Here is a 16,875-nt window from a genome sequence, read left to right on the forward strand (position 1 = left end):
TCATGATGGAAGATACCCCATATAGCCGTATGAAAAAGACACTGACCAAACTGATTACAAAGGAATCACAACTAAACAGCGACATCTACTTCCTATCAGAATGCAAGAGAAGGAACTGGATACCAAATGGGCTGAAGATCAAAAACCCACTTGCAACAACAGTCCTATGACATAAATTGTTAGTCCAATAAAAAAGGTATCACCTAATACTGAAGAACTCATTTATTCTGCACTATCGCAACTGGACTAACACGGCTACTTTCTGCTTTATTCATGATGGAAGATACCCCATATAGCCGTATGAAAAAGACACTGACCAAACTGATTACAAAGGAATCACAACTAAACAGCGACATCTACTTCCTATCAGAATGCAAGAGAAGGAACTGGATACCAAATGGGCTGAAGATCAAAAACCCACTTGCAACAACAGTCCTATGACATAAATTGTTAGTCCAATAAAAAAGGTATCACCTAATACTGAAGAACTCATTTATTCTGCACTATCGCAACTGGACTAACACGGCTACTTTCTGCTTTATTCATGATGGAAGATACCCCATATAGCCGTATGAAAAAGACACTGACCAAACTGATTACAAAGGAATCACAACTAAACAGCGACATCTACTTCCTATCAGAATGCAAGAGAAGGAACTGGATACCAAATGGGCTGAAGATCAAAAACCCACTTGCAACAACAGTCCTATGACATAAATTGTTAGTCCAATAAAAAAGGTATCACCTAATACTGAAGAACTCATTTATTCTGCACTATATATATATATATATATATATTTTTTTTTTATGGGAGAAAAGAAAGACCCCGCATCCACGAGATAAATAAATGTGACTAAATATCGACTCTGTCTACATCAATATACAGTGATAAGTCGGTGGTGCTATATGGGCAAGTAAATATAGTGATATATATTGATATATATATATATATATATATATATAATCACAAAATAAATAGATGATACCGTTCTGTGGCTAACGAAATGCTTTTATTTGTGCGAGCTTTCGAGATACACTGATCTCTTCTTCCGGCGATGTTACAATGAATAAAGCAAGGATTACTTAAAAACAGTGTCTCTTGGAATGTTATCTGTGCTGGTCCTTCCCCCGATGTGGATGTGTTTTATGGCTAGAGGTGTCAAAGGGTTACTGAAAGCAAGTGAAGAAAGAGTGTGTATGTGTATCAGTGTGAATAAGAATGAATGGAGAGCCCACAGTATATACAGTGCTTTACACAAGGTGTGTGTGGAGTGAGAGGGGATATAAATGGTGTGAGTGGGTGTGGAAATGTGAGAGTTTGTAGCATAACTAAAAGTGTGTGTGGATACTATGTGGTCCCTATTGGTGTATAGGGATGGAAAAATAAGGAGTATTGGTATGTGTGAGAGACAGCTGTGTGTGCATACATATAGCACAGTATGTACAGACATGGCCTTTAGCGCTCATGGGAAGAGAGTTCGCTAGTGTCAGTAATGACTCATAAAATTTCGATCTCTGTTTAGGCCACTGCTAAGTGTCCCGAACAGTTGCATAAATTTGTATTCATGCAACCGTCTCTCTTTCGGGGTTTTAAGATTACCTTTGAGTATGGCAACCCTCAGATCGTTCATCTTATGGCCAGAGTCAGAGAAATGTTCGCCAACAGGACTGTCTCTTGTTCCGCGTGTGATGCTGTGGCGATGCAGGTTCATTCTCTTGTTTAGCCCCTGTCCTGTCTCACCTATGTAGTAGCAGCCCCCTGGGCATTTCATCCTTGCTTCATTCATTGTAACATCGCCGGAAGAAGAGATCAGTGTATCTCGAAAGCTCGCACAAATAAAAGCATTTCGTTAGCCACAGAACGGTATCATCTATTTATTTTGTGATTATTGAAGCTCGGCTAACACGGTACTGATACCTCTACATATATATATATATATATATATATATATATATATATATGTAGAGGTAGAAGGATCGGGCGCTTTTTCTCTTTTCTTTTTCTAATATATATATATATATATATATATATATATATTTATTAGAAAAAGAAAAGAGAAAAAGCGCCCGATCCTTGTGTAAAATCAGATGAACATTTTAATATGACACGGACAAGACAAATGCACACTTACAATTTGTCTAATAAAAACAGGCATTTTATGGGACCTGCCCATGCACCAAACGAAGACTCCACGGTCACCTCCGCTCTGTGATAGCCAAGATGGTTCTGTAGCCAGTGTCTGTGAACGCCGTGAGCTCCAGTATAGATGGAATCCACTTGTATGGAGCTGTTAGCAGCGTGCGTCCGCCATTCTTCTCACGCATGTGATGCCGGGACCCGGAAGAACTTCACTTCACAATGTCTCTCTGGTGCTATAGCAGGTCAACCACGTCAGTCACCGTAGTTCCAAATGTAACTATCCCTACGCGTTTCTTCCGCGTAAGTGGATTTCATCAGGGGATGGACACCAATGGGACTGTCTGTTGTTAAATAGTCCCTCACATCAGTAAACATTATGTGACTCACAGGTGTATTAAATTCATTGGGTGTCATTAAATCAAGTTGATATCTGGTGCAATAAAGTTGATAACTAAAACATATTTGGACATAACAGAATTTAGAACGTAAATGCATTTAGTAAAAGTAGAAGAGGATAATGGCATTTACAGGTTAACACTGGTTGTTTCATGTAACATTCTACAATCATTACTGGTATCTGGTGCAACATTTTGCCACACGTCACCAGCGGGGCAGCATTTTGTGTGTGTTGGAGAAAGTGCGCTGTCTTTAAACCTGTTTATATATATATATATATATATTAGGCAGATGGCACACACATAAACTGGAAATAGGTGCTTGTCCCATACAGGTAATGTATAGATAGGTTACTTACCGAGTAAATCCAGGATCCCAAGATCACAAGGCAAAAAGGAGACAGCACACTCAGGAGGTACAAAAAAAAGCGTGTATTCAGTAGAAAAACTGGCACATAAACCCGACGTTTCGGTCCTTGGCACAGGACATTTCTCAAGGGAGTGCTCTGTACATAATGATACCTGACAAACATATATACCCACCACCCATCAACAAACAGATCCCCGATAGGCTAAACCATGATGTTAAACAGCTGTAGACACTAGCTAATCAAATACGACATCAGCACTGAGCAACAGTGGTGTCGGGTGGCGTCTCACGTATCTTAGTAACCATTAACAATGGCGCACATGCGAACATACGTCACAACTACAAATAATAAATATATAAAGGTAATTGCTAGAAAACACGAGCGTTGTTCCTAGTGATGTGCTGCAAGCGTCCATAGCATTAATTCATATGCAAGGCAAAGAAATGACTAATTGCGCCAGCTATAGACCCATCTCCCTAATCAATTTGGACCTAAAAAATCCATAAAAAAAATATTAGCAAATAGATTGAATAAATTACTACCATCCATTATCCATTTTGATCAGGTAGGCTTCATCCCGGGAGACAGGCCTCACATAATACCAGGAGAATTATAGACCTAATAGCATTCTCCTCTAAAATCAAAATCCCTTCTATTGTACAGCTGAACCCCGTTATAGCGTGATCCGCTATAACGCAGTATGAGCGTGGACCCCAAATATTTAAAAAAAAATATATAATAATTATATATATATATATAAAACCACAAATATAACCGCATCAAAAACCTAGAAACTATAATTCTGATCACTAGCCACAAATAACCCAAAATAAAGGCAAGGTGGCGGTGCTATGGGAAAGAAATAGATGAGAACACAAAAAAGACAGAAATCCCAAATTAAGCACTCTGATCAAGAAAATATAGGTACAAAAGGGTTTATTAATCATGGACTAGAAAAACAAATAAGACACAATAAAAAAACATACATATAAAAACAATACCAAACGGGGAAGATACAGTCAAAACTCGAATCCCACTAATGCTAAATGTACAGTGCCTCTAAAATGGAAGCCCAGATATAAAAAAAGTGGGGGCAGGGGAGGAGGATCCTAGCATAGACAGAGGGAATCACAAGATCCCACTGAAAATGATGACCGGCCGGTCCCCAAATATAACCATTAAAGGAAGCAGGTGTAACAACCATAAGCTGGAAAACATGTGTTATAATATAAATATATATATATATATATATACCAGCAAAAGAAACCTAATATGAGGGCATTCTTAAATGAAAAAGAAATGTCCAACAAAAATGAAACCTGTACAAAGCAAAAGAATATAAATGAAAAATGGTCAACAGATGGGGGCAGAAAGAGCCACACATAGGGTAATGAAGGCACAAAAAGTATATATATAAATGTGCCTCCCTATAATTGAGTGTGAGAAACTAACTGCCCACACAAAGGGATAGGAGAAACATGAAAGTCAATCCACACAAATACACAGAAATCCCACAGAAATCACAAAATGATGCTAATGAGTGAGGGAAAACTGGGGTGATCAGGATGGGTTTGATGTGGCGAGGAGGAGCCTAGATCAGAGGGCATCTCCCACTGATGTAGGAGATAAGCTGATAGCGAAACCGTTAATAACGGAAAGCAGGCATGGTAAAGAAATGCTGGAAGAGAATCAGAGTTCATATCACCATGTGAGTGTCCCGCGCCTCTGCTCAAAACATCCGGTGATCGTCCATAATAAGGCCACGAAAAGATTGGAGCCAGCTAGCCACCGACACCATCCTGAGCAAGCTGTGTAGCGGATGTGTGGAAAAAGAAAGGCTGAAGTCAGCCACACGACTGCATTCTCAGTCAGGAAACTCTGACAGCTGTTTCACCACCACGGGCTTCTTCCGGGAGTGTAATTGCTGTTGCGACATAGCAGATTTAAAGCGCCGCGCATGGAATGACGTCACGAACCGGCTACTTTCATTGGGTGGATAGATCGCAGTATCAGGTTACATCAGGAGCTGTGGCTGAAGCGCCGAATGCTCATAGTGGTACAAGGCAGGGTGTTCTAATACACAGTATGCGCAAAAACGTTGTAAGTCTGGAAATTAAGCAGAAAATATCATTATAGAACATGAAGCAGACTGGATGATATTGATAGTCATGCAGTTTACCCCTACCGTGCACCACATAAAACAATATAACATGCATCCACAAAAATAGGGTCAAGAAATGCTAAATGAAGGGAGAAATGGAAGAAAGCGCACAAAAATATAAAAACACTAAGTAAAAACACAACACAGAGGTGGACAATATTAAAATATATATGTATACAAACATATAAGAGGAGTGAAACTACAGAAAAGTATATATAAATATAGAAAGTCCGAGTTAGGGAATAACCTTAGAGTCACCAGATTCAAAACAAACATGCATATACATGATGCAAAAGACACCTAGAGAAACATTGCGTAGCCCATATAATCATTTAGCCCCCGTGGCATAAGTGAACCCAACTGGGTAATCCACCTGCATTCTCTTTTAAGCAAATTGTTCTCTATGTCTCCCCCTCTGATCCCCAGTGACACCTTATCAATGGCGAATGCTGACAAAACTGCAGGATCAGAGTTATGCACTCCCTTTGACTTGCAGTTCAAAAAGAAATGAATATCAAATTCCTTTGTCCCTGTGCTGTCCCTAAACTTGGACGTTTGGGACATGTGCTGGCAGGCCGAGCACATGCCACATTTGAAAAAACCTTTTCTGATATTTTGATTAAGAAAAGAACTGGAGGGAGTTGGAGTATAGTGGCTTCTAACCAATTTGTCTCTTAGGTTAGGGGACCTCCTGCTTGTTAGACTAACAGAGCTACCCAAAACCGAACGTAAATCACCATCGGATAATAATATATCCCAATGCTGATTAATGATCCTTCTCAAATTAGCCCACTGACAATTATATATTCCAATGAAACTCCACGATCCGTTTCATTGGAACATATAATTGTCCAAGTTTAGGGACAGCACAGGGACAAAGGAATTTGATATTCATTTCTTTTTGAACTGCAAGTCAATGGGAGTTATATACTACATGAGTTGCCCCTGCCGACTAATATATGTGGGTATGACAACACGAGAATTGCGATTCCGTATTTTAGAACATGAAGGGAATATTACTACATGAGTTGCCCCTGCCGACTAATATATGTGGGTATGACAACACGAGAATTGCGATTCCGTATTTTAGAACATGAAGGGAATATTAAAAATGCATCTCTTGATACTCTGGCTTGCAGGAAGATCACCAGTGTTGCACAACATTACATGTCTGTGCATAACTCCGATCCTTCAGTTTTGTCAGCATTTGCCATTGATAAGGTGTCACTGGGGATCAGAGGGGGAGACATAGAGAACAATTTGCTTAAAAGAGAATGCAGGTGGATTACCCAGTTGGGTTCACTTATGCCATGGGGGCTAAATGATTATATGGGCTACGCAATGTTTCTCTAGGTCTCTTTTGCATCATGTATATGCATGTTTGTTTTGAATCTGGTGACTCTAAGGTTATTCCCTAACTTGGACTTTCTATATTTATATATACTTTTCTGCAGTTTCACTCCTCTTATATGTTTGTATACATATATATTTTAATATTGTCCACCTCTGTGTTGTGTTTTTACTTAGTGTTTTTATATTTTTGTGCGCTTTCTTCCATTTCTCCCTTCATTTAGCATTTCTTGACCCTATTTTTGTGGATGCATGTTATATTGTTTTATGTGGTGCACGGTAGGGGTAAACTGCATGACTATCAATATCATCCAGTCTGCTTCATGTTCTATAATGATATTTTCTGCTTAATTTCCAGACTTACAACGTTTTTGAGCAAACTGTGTATTAGAACACCCTGCCTTGTACCACTATGAGCATTCGGCGCTTCAGCTACAGCTCCTGATGTAACCTGATACTGCGATCTATCCACCCAATGAAAGTAGCCGGTTCGTGATGTCATTCCATACGCGGCGCTTTAAATCTGCTATGTCGCAACAGCAATTACACTCCCGGAAGAAGCCCGTGGTGGTGAAACAGCTGTCAGAGTTTCCTGACTGAGAATGCAGTCGTGTGGCTGACTTCAGCCTTTCTTTCTCCACACATCCGCTACACAGCTTGCTCAGGATGGTGTCGGTGGCTAGCTGGCTCCAATCTTTTCGTGGCCTTATTATGGACGATCACCGGATGTTTTGAGCAGAGGCGCGGGACACTCACATGGTGATATGAACTCTGATTCTCTTCCAGCATTTCTTTACCATGCCTGCTTTCCGTTAAAGGTTTCGCTATCAGCTTATCTCCTACATCAGTGGGAGATGCCCTCTGGTCTAGGCTCCTCCTCGCCACATCAAACCCATCCTGGTCACCCCAGTATTCCCTCACTCATTAGCATCATTTTGTGATTTATGTGGGATTTCTGTGTATTTGTGTGGATTGACTTTCATGTGTCTCCTATCCCTTTGTGTGGGCAGTTAGTTTCTCACACTCCATTATAGGGAGGCACATTTATATATATACTTTTTGTGCCTTCATTACCCTATGTGTGGCTCTTTCTGGCCCCATCTGTTGACCATTTTTCATTTATATTCTTTTGCTTTGTACAGGTTTCATTTTTGTTGGACATTTCTTTTTCATTTAAGAATGCCCTCATATTAGGTTTCTTTTGCTGATATATATATATATATATATAATATATATTATAACACATGTTTTCCAGCTTATGGTTGTTACACCTGCTTCCTTTAATGGTTATATTTGGGGACCGGCCGGTCATCATTTTCAGTGGGATCTTGTGATTCCCTCTGTCTATGCTAGGATCCTCCTCCCCTGCCCCCCCCCCCCCTTTTTTGATATCTGGGCTTCCATTTTAGAGGCACTGTACATTTAGCATTAGTGGGATTCGAGTTTTGACTGTATCTTCCCCGTTTGGTATTGTTTTTATATGTATGTTTTTTTATTGTGTTTTATTTGTTTTTCTAGTCCATGATTAATAAACCCTTTTGTACCTATATTTATATTTTTTCTTGATCAGAGTGCTTAATTTGGGATTTCTCTCTTTTTTGTGTGTTCATCTATTTCTTTCCCATAGCACCGCCACCTTGCCTTTATTTTGGGTTATTTGTGGCTAGTGATCAGAATTATAGTTTCTAGGTTTTTGATGCGGTTATATTTGTGGTTTTATATATATATATATATATATATTTTTTAAATATTCGAGGTCCACGCTCATACCGCGTTATAGCAGATCACGCTATAACGGGGTTCAGCTGTACTATAGAAGGGATTTTGATTATAGAGGAGAATGCTATTAGGTCTATAATTCTCCTGGTATTATGTGAGGCCTGTCTCCCGGGATGAAGCCTACCTGATCAAAATGGATAATGGATGGTAGTAATTTATTCAATCTATTTGCTAATATTTTTTTAATGGATTTTTAGGTCCGAATTGATTAGGGAGATGGGTCTATAGCTGGCGCAATTAGTCATTTCTTTGCCTTCCATATGAATTAATGCTATGGACGCTTGCAGCACATCACTAGGAAACTGTGAATTTGAAAAAAAACGAATTGAAAAAGGGATAACATATAGGGAGACAATATTTGGCAGCATTTTTTATAATATAAATTGGTGAAACCGCTTGGGCCTGGAGCTTTTGAGGATTTCAAGTTCTTGATGACTAGTAATAATTCCTCCATTTCTATATTTTGACCCAGTTTAGCATTTTCTACCCTGGATATTGTGGGAAGTTTTGCTTTCTTGAAGAAATTCTCCAATTGTTTAGATGTTTTAGCATTTTGTATAGTTTTATAACCATCATAGGAGGTTAGATGGAAGGTCTTAAATTCTTTGCTTACTAATAAAAGTGTTGGAGGTAACTAGGCCCGACTCCTGCCTTATGGCATGGATAGACTGGCTCGTCTGCTTATTTCGCAGGTTGGCTGCGAGCATTGCTTCCGATTTATTGGCTTTTTCGTAGAACCTGCTTTTAGGCCAATTAAGGGAGTTTTCGGCCAGGGAACTGAGGAGCAAGTTCAGTTCTACTTTGGCCTCATTAAGTTTTGGTAAATCGACCCTCTGCCGTTTCTCTGGTGGATTCTAGTAAGGTCTGTTATTTTAACTTTGGACGCGCCAATTCTGGTTCACTCTCCCTTTTTCTGCCCGAGGCGAGGCTAATGAGCCTACCTTTCATGTTAGCCTTGTGAGCTTCCCACAATATAAATGTAGAAGAGACGATTCCCTTGTTAGATTGAAAGTAGGAGACCAAGTCCTCCTCCAGTAACTCCCTAATCTCTAGAACTTTTAAAAATGATTAGTTCAGTCTCCATTGTGAATTTTGTGGCCGAATATTTACATTGGAACATCGAACTTCTGCTGGGGCATGGTCCGAACAGGTAACGTGAACCTTGGCATGTGTAATTCTAGGGAGCAATCTAGTGGGAGCAAAAATAAAAAAAGTCAATACGGGATTAAGTGCCGTGTGGAGGAGAGGAGAACATGTACTCTTTTGCCAGTGGGAACATTTCTCTCCAGACATCACAGGGTTGGAGGTTCTTAATCCCCCTGAGCAGAGCATGTGTGTCCTCTTTTCTACAGTTCGTTTGGGGACCAGTTCTGTCCATTTCTGAATTTAACGTTTAATCGCCCCCCAAAAAAATCTGACCCGTGGATACCTTCGCCAGGATATTTAATAATCTAATCATAAATTTGGCACTGACCTCATTGGGGGCGTAAAGATTCGACACTAGAAGCAGTAGGACATCTACCTGTAATCTTTTATATTCAGACATTGCGTCTGCTCACCCAGCGATGCGATCTCCTTCCTCACCTCCCGAAGCTCACTTTTCAGGAGAGCCTTGAGATTCCTTTAGAGATCTAGGAAATCTTGTTTGGTAACTTGGCTGTCGCTAAAGTTTTCCGGCATCTCCTATGCCTCCTGCTCCAAATCTGAGCCGTAGGTATATCAACTTTGTGAAATCCTATGGGTTTCACAAGAAAGAATCCCTTTAGATATGCGCTCTACCTATAAATAGATCAATGTTGCAGAAATTTCTGCAGCGTCAAATGTTCTGAACCTGTCGGAACAAGGGAATGCTTGGATCTCAGGAGACCTCACTAATACGAATAAAAATAACAACATTTTATTAACATCTATATCATAAATAAAAGTGACATACAAGTGAAATATATCATGTAAATAAAATCTCCTCAGTGAACTCCGGACCAGCTGTAGTATTATAATTGTAAGACAGGACAGGTTCTATACATATGGTCACTGGGCTTTACTTTGCCTCTAGATGTCCACAAGGTGGCACAATGGCCAAATAGAAAGTACCAGTGACTAACAACCTAGTGTATGACCTGTCTAACCAACTACATTGGAAAGGAGACGACGATGGATAGCGGAATGTAAATGAACCATTGTATGTGTGGAACTGCGTACACTAAATGATGTCTGTATATTTCGCAGTCAAAGTGTCTCAATCCACAATTGCAATTCTTGTTAAAATTGCGGACCCCACACATGCAAAGGGAGTATGGCTGTATGTACTAGATGATAATCTCCTGGCAAGGTTAGCCAGATACACCTATATTAAAATGCTCACATGAGGCTCTGCGTATAGCTATTGCTCAAGCTATATGATTGCACCTGCTGGCTGATGCTACTAATAACCATCTGTATATAACCATAGTACAGGCATACCCCGCTTTAAGGACACTCACTTTAAGTACACTCGCGAGTAAGGACACATCGCCCATAGGCAAATGGAATGGCAGTTCGCGCATGCGCCTGTCAGCACGTCCTGAACAGCAATACCAGCTCCCTACCTGTACCGAAGCATTATGCAAGCGGGGAGACTATAGAAACTGTTGCAAATGCGTTATTTACATCAGTTATGCACGTATATGACGATTGCAGTACAGTACATGCATCTATAAGTGGGAAAAAGGTAGTGCTTCACTTTAAGTACATTTTCGCTTTAATACATGCTCCATTCCCATTGCGTACGTTAATGCGGGGCATGCCTGTATATGAAGTTCAGTGCAGATATCTTGTAATACCTAAACAGTGGTGTCTGTACAATACCTCTGGTATAATAGGTCACATTGCCTGTGACAAGACACCCATATCTCAAAACCGAATGAGGTCAGTAATTCTAGTGTCACGATAATTACATAGTTACATAGTAGATGAGGTTGAAAAAAGACGTAGGTCCATAAAGTTCAACCTATGTTAAATTTAGACAACAGATACTTTATCCTATATCTATACTTACTTATTGATACAGAGGAAGGAAAACAAAAAACCCCAGTGTCATATCATCCAATGATATCTCATAAGGGGAAAATTAAATTCCTTCCCGACTCCAAGAATTGGCAATCGGATTAATCCCTGGGTCAACATCTTTCCCATGTATACTTATTTGGTATATCCCTGTATACCTTTCCTATCTAAAAAGATGTCCAACCTTTTTTTGAACAAATCTATTGTATCTGCCATCAGTCTCCATGGGTAATTAATTCCACCTTTTAACTGCCCTTACTGTAAAGAACCCTTTCCTTTGTTGCTGGTGAAATCTCATTTCCTCCAACCTTAAGGGATGGCCCTGAGTCCTTTGTACTGCCCGTGGGATGAATAGTTCTTTTGAAAGCTCCTTGTATTGTCCCCGAATATATTTGTATATAGTTATCATATCCCCTCTTAGGCCTGGGACCCGGCTGCACAGGCTTTCCCCACCAGCAGGGGAATCCTCCCGAGCCGGTCCCGGTCCCCCCTGGCTGCACAGCTCACTACACGCTGTGACACGTCAGCCGCTAGAGGATACAAGAGAATTGTGATCCCTAGCTTCGACGTGTCACGTGGTGTGGCTGTGAGCCAATGAGGAGGGGAGGCTTCGGGAGGAGGAGAGGCTTCGGGGAGCGGGGAGGAGTGTGGAGGGAAAGCAGCGTGAGTGCCTGTCTGTGTGTGTGTCTGAGTGCCTATCTGTGTTTGTGTATGTGTGTGCCTGAGTGCGTGAGTGCCTGCCTGTGTGTGTGTGTGTTTGTGTGAGAGTGCCTGCGTGTGTGTGTGCGTGAGAGTGCATGTGCGTGTGTATGAGTGCCTGCGTGTGTGTGTGTTGCTTTTAATTAAAAACCATCAGCAGCCCGAGCCCGTGGAGGGAGGGAGGGGGGGGGGGGAGTAGCGGGAACCTCCGCTCAAGCCACGCCCCCTCAAGCCTCCCACTCCCGCCCACCTCCCGCTCCCTACAGACCGCATATCGCTGTCTGTATATGTCAGCGCCCCGCCTGTCTGCAGTGCGGGAGCGCTGACGGAGGGAGCGGGGCCTTAGCCTTAGACGCCTCTTTTCTAATGTAAATAAATCTAATTTAGCTAGCCTCTCCTCATAAGTTAGATTGTCCATCCCCTTTATTAATTTGGTGGCTCTTCTCTGCACTCTCTCTAGTTCCATAATGTCTTTTCTAAGGATTGGTGCCCAAAATTGTACTCCATATTCAAGGTGTGGTCTTACTAATGCTTTGTAAAGGGGCATAATTATGTTTACTTCCCTTCCATCCATTGCCCGTTTGATGCAAGATAAGATTTTGTTTGCCTTTGCAGCTACTGCATGACATTGGGCACTATTGCGAAGCCTGCTGTCTACAAGCACTCCTAAATACTTCTCCATCAAGGATTCCCCCAATATATCTCCATTTAATTTGTAAGTCGCCTTTTTATTCTTGCATCCCAAATGCATAACCTTACATTTATCTGTATTAAACCTCATCTGCCATTTACCTGCCCACGTTTCCAGTCTCTCCAAGTCCTTCTGAAGAGAAATTACATCCTGCTCTGATTCTATTACCTTACACAATTTAGTATAATCAGCAAAGATGGAGACATTGCTCTCGATCCCAACCTCAAGGTCATTAATAAACAAGTTAAAAAGCAGGGGGCCCAGTACCGGTCCCTGAGGTACTCCACTCATGACTTTAGCCCTACCTGAAAAAGTTCAATTTATGACAACCCTCTGTTGTCCTTTAACCAGTTTTCAATCCAGGTGCATATATTATTACTGAGTCCAATTTTCTTTATTTTGTACACCAACCTCTTATGTGAAACCGTATTAAAAGCCTTTGCAAAATCTAAGTAGACCACATCAAATGCATTACCCTGGTCTAAATTCCTACTTACCTCCTCAAAGAAACAAATAAGGTTAGTTTGGCATGATCTATCCTTCATAAATCCATGCTGAATATTAGTAATAATTTTGTTTTCCATTAGGTATTCCTGAATATTATCCCATATTAAACCTCCAAGTAGTTTCCCCACTATTGAAGTCAGGCTTACAGGTCTGTAATTTCCCGGTTGTGATCTAGCTCCCTTTTTAAATATAGGTACCACATCTGCTTTACGTCAATCTTGTGGTACTGAGCCTGTGGAAATGGAGTCCTTGAATATTAAATATAATGGTTTGACTATTTCTGAGCTTAACTCCTTGAGAACTCTTGGATGTATGCCATCGGGGCCAGGTGCCTTATTTACTTAAATTTTTTCAAGACACTTATGAACTTCTTCCTCAGTTAACCAATTGTTCATTAACATGGAGGTTGTGGCTTCCTCCTGCGGCACTACTATTGAACTTGATTCTTCCCTGGTAAACACAGAGGTAAATAATTTTTTTTAATACCTCAGCTTTTTCCTTATCTCCAATAATCTGCCTACCCATCTCACACTGAAAGGGTCCTACATTTTCTTTTCTCATTTTTTTGTTAACCTTTTAGGGTTAACCTTACTTTCTATTGCAATCCTTTTTTCATTATCCATTTTTGCTAATTTGATTTTGCAATTTTTGTTACATTCCTTATCATTCTGATACGATGTCTCCGACCCTTCTGACTTCAAGAATCTAAACGCCTTCCTCTTCTTGTCCATTTCCTCCCCTACCTGTTTATTTAGCCACATTGGTTTTGACTTAATTCTTTTATACTTATTACCCAAGGGTATACACTGATAAGTGTGCTTTTCTAACAATGTTTTAAAGACTGCCTATTTATCTTCTACATTTTTCCCTGCAAAAGCATCTTCCAAGTGTATTACTTGTAGATTAGACCTCAGTTTATTAAAATCTGCCTTTCTAAAGTTTAAAGTCTTTGTTGAACCCAAGTAATCTGTTTTTGATCATTTATTTCAAATGAGACCATGTTATGATCACTGTTACCCAAATGTTCCAGGACTTGAATATTTGTTATTACTTCTACATTGTTTGATATGACCAAATCCAGAACTGCCCCTCTCCTGGTTGGTTCCTCAATCATTTGGGTCATATAATTGTCTTTAAGCACCCCCAAAAACCTGTTTCCTTTTGTTGTAATGCTAATCTCATTTCCCCAGTCTATGTCTGGGTAATTAAAATCCCCCATTATGCAAACATGACCCAGTTTTGATGCCTTCTCCATTTGCAAAGGTATTTTAGCTTCCTCAATCTCACAGATATTTGGTGGTTTATAGCATATTCCCACAAACATTTTCTTTCCACTTTTACCTCCACTGCTAATTTCCCTTATAAAAGGTTTTAGATCCGGTTTAACAATAATGAATAGTAGGGAGGATATAGTAATCCTTAGAGGAGCCTAACTGATGCCAGTAACCCACAAAAGGCAGGGCTATATGGCGACAGGACGTCTAACCTGTTAAAATGAAAATAATAAATGTTTATTAGGATATCAATTCACCGAAAAAAGTGAAAAGTATGTAAAAGTGAATTAAAACTTAGAATAAAATATTCCCCAAGCTGGGAGGTGCTAGTGCGGTTAGTAATAGTGCTGGCTAGTAATGACAGGGTTAAATGCACAGCGAACCAAACGCTCTTGTCACACTCTAATGTAGCCCTCCATAAATCAGTATAAAGTAGCTGGATGATAAATGGTGTCATACAATAAAGTTGCAAAATGTATCACGCCATAATTGGCTCAGTAATGATAGGACAAATAGGCAATAGTAAGCACTGTATGTATAACATCCATATAAATCACATCATCAACCACAGACAGCAGCTCAGTGTAATATGTAACACACTAAAGTAGCAGGCTGAGTACACAATAATACAACTATGTTGCAAATAGTACCAAGGGATCACAGAAAGTGAGTACCAGAGACAGGCTATAAGTAGCCGTGAATAATACAAACGTATCTGCTGCCTTTGCTGCTGCAAGGATGTGGACGCTACAACCGCTGACTAACACCAGACCTCATGCGGACGCCACCAACGTGACGTCACAGCACCCTACGATCAGCCCCTCGATCGTAGGGTGCTGTGATGTCACGTCGGTGGCGTCCGCATGTGTAACATACAATACCGGTATGATAGGATCATCAACCGTGAGGTAAGCTTTAAGCTGCTTGTTAATCACGCCAATGGATACGGCTCTTTTAAAAAAAGCCTGTGTCATACTTCCTATCCTCGGGGTAGGATCCTGGGCTAGGGGGAGACAGTTGTCATGGACCGCCAACCGTCTTAGAATCTCAGAGCGATAAAAGGCCTTGTCCATGACAACTATTGCTCCCCCCTTGTTCGCTGGCTTAATGACAATTTACTTTTTGCCCCCAGAGCCCTAAGTGCTTGTCTCTCCCCATGAGAAATGTTAGACCAAAAACGTTTAACACCCATTTTTTGTATACATATTGTGGTGCCATCGCTGTCCTCTAGGGGCTGAATGGGGCAGCCATTGGACTTTTTCACCACAGAGAGTTAATTTAATCCTCCTTGGAATGGCTATTCAGGTGATAACTAATGAAGCTAATCAACCTGTTCTGAATAGTCAGGAAGTGCTTTAAAAGGCTGGAAGCTGCAAGGCACAGTGAGACAGTTTTCCCCAGAGAAGGGGGGAGACAGAGGAGCTCCCCAGCTAACGGAGGCTGGCTAAAGAAGTATGAGAGAGACTGCTGAGAGAGCTGTGCTGAAGCAGTGACGGCTGGTTACAGAGGAACACAGGAGTTTCCCTGAGCTCCCGTGGGGTTGAATCCCAAAGAGAAGAAGGAAGGACGACAGACTGTGCTGAAGCAGGGACATCGCCAGCTGGACTTACAGATAGGCCAAACCCTTATTTGCTGTATACAGAGACTTTATATGCTTTATATGCTCAGGGCTATCTGTCGCCCATATAAACATCTGGAGCCTGCTGCCCAAACTGGATGAACTAAGGGCATGGTGCCTTATGCATAAACCCAAAGCCATCGTTCTTACAGAAACATGGCTATCCTCTAAAACCCTTGATGCAAATATCGCCATTCAGGGCTACTCCATTTTTAGGAGAGATAGGTCAAAGAGAGGAGGAGGGGTGTTATTTTATATTGCAGACACCTTACAATTTACACTGTTACATTGCCCATCAAGTCCACCCTCTTTTTAAACTCTAGTTGGCAAAATCTGCCTCCCCTTTTCTAAGCCCATCTTGCTTGCTGGCATCTCCCGCCCCCCTAAAGCCCCTCTACAATCCTTGACTGATATCACCCAATTTCTTGCCTCCATTTCCTCTCTGAATGAGAAGAGTGAGCTGCTAGTTCTAGGGGATTTCAACTTCAATTGGCTTGACCCTAAAAACCACAAAATCCAGATACAACTCAAGTCACTTAACCTATCGCAACTCATTTCCCAACCCACACGAATAAACCTGAAGTCGCATAACCATTCCTTGCTAGACTGGATTCTCTCCTCAAACCCCAGCAGAATGCAATCCTCTGGCATCCTTCCTGATATTTTCAGTGACCATGCAATAGTGTACTGTGTAAGGAAAATTAAACCGCCCCATTCAAGCCCTAAATTTCTCCTCACTAGAACATTTAAAAACTTTAACCCACAACAGTTTCTGGATGACCTTACCAACTGCCCATGGCACAGAATCGATTTAATTCCCGACCCTGACTCTGCGCTCGACTATTTCC

General features: G+C 40.9%; 1 protein-coding gene across 5 annotated transcripts in view; it reads right to left on the minus strand.

Annotated features, from left to right (window-relative positions):
- Window positions 1-16,875, minus strand: part of GLOD4 (glyoxalase domain containing 4) — a 65,285-nt gene that overhangs the window by 14,580 nt on the left and 33,830 nt on the right. The window contains exon 8 of one of the 5 annotated variants that reach the window (XR_012799819.1): window positions 9,756-9,931. The exons of 3 other annotated variants lie outside the window; for them this stretch is intronic. The gene's annotated coding sequence lies outside the window, so the exon portion shown is untranslated. The remainder of the gene's footprint in view (window positions 1-9,755; window positions 9,932-16,875) is intronic. One more of the 5 variants, XR_012799820.1, reaches the window with a different exon arrangement.

Source organism: Ascaphus truei, chromosome 3 (genome assembly GCF_040206685.1).
Source record: "Ascaphus truei isolate aAscTru1 chromosome 3, aAscTru1.hap1, whole genome shotgun sequence".
Classification (NCBI taxonomy): domain Eukaryota; kingdom Metazoa; phylum Chordata; class Amphibia; order Anura; family Ascaphidae; genus Ascaphus; species Ascaphus truei.